Source organism: Tupaia chinensis, unplaced genomic scaffold (genome assembly GCF_000334495.1).
Source record: "Tupaia chinensis unplaced genomic scaffold, TupChi_1.0 Scaffold144326_1, whole genome shotgun sequence".
Taxonomy (NCBI): Eukaryota; Metazoa; Chordata; class Mammalia; order Scandentia; family Tupaiidae; genus Tupaia; species Tupaia belangeri.
Genome location: NW_006204184.1, coordinates 640,009 through 640,720, shown reverse-complemented (window position 1 = coordinate 640,720; position 712 = coordinate 640,009). Strand labels below are relative to the sequence as shown.

The following is a 712-nucleotide window of genomic DNA, read 5'->3' as shown; positions in this document are numbered from 1 at the left end:
GCAGTACCCGCTGCAGCGGGCATCATCACATTCTCGCAGCTGGAGCGGGCCCTGTCTGCTCACCCCTACTCACTCCCTGGTTGAGATCCCAGTCTCTGGCCCTGGTCTTGGGGACCACTGGTGCACTTGGGACTCCAGGCCGCTGTCTTCCCTGCTCAGGCCATTGGCACCCTAGGCGGAGCTTCCTGCAAAGTGGGCAGGCCTGGCTGAGACCAACCCCCACCCGACCCCCACGCCCTCCTCTCCCTTCTCTTCCCCCCTCCCACCCCTCCCTCCCCCTCAGGCATCACCTGTGAGCCCCACTGTAGCCCCTAACCGCCATGGCCTTCTGGCTGGTCCTCAGCTTCCCACTCTGCACCCCCACAGCCTGCTTTCTGCTCTACCCTGGGGGCGGCGTCCTGTCTCCCGCTCCCTTCCGGCAGACTCTGAGAAGTATTGAGAAGGTGAAGTGCTCGCGGCGCCATTCCATCCGCGGCCGGCGGCAATGCCTTGTCATGTACAGTCCATGGCGCTAAGGAAGTGTCGCCTTGCAGAAACACATGGGACTGAGCCAGCACCCCGGGCGGTCAGCTGGAGGACTAGCTTCCCGGTGGAAAATGTCTCCTCCCATGTTACGCTTCCCAACACCAAGGATCTGCAGGCGCCTCTCAGCAGCCCGAGAGCTTCTGGGGGCTAGTCCAGCCTGGCCCCCGGCCCGGCGCGGTGAAGGAGG

General features: G+C 64.5%; 1 protein-coding gene across 1 annotated transcript in view; it reads left to right on the top strand.

Annotated features, from left to right (window-relative positions):
• ATP2B3 (ATPase plasma membrane Ca2+ transporting 3) overlaps positions 1-712 on the top strand; it is a 47,993-nt gene that overhangs the window by 20,561 nt on the left and 26,720 nt on the right. The gene's annotated exons all lie outside the window — the stretch shown is intronic.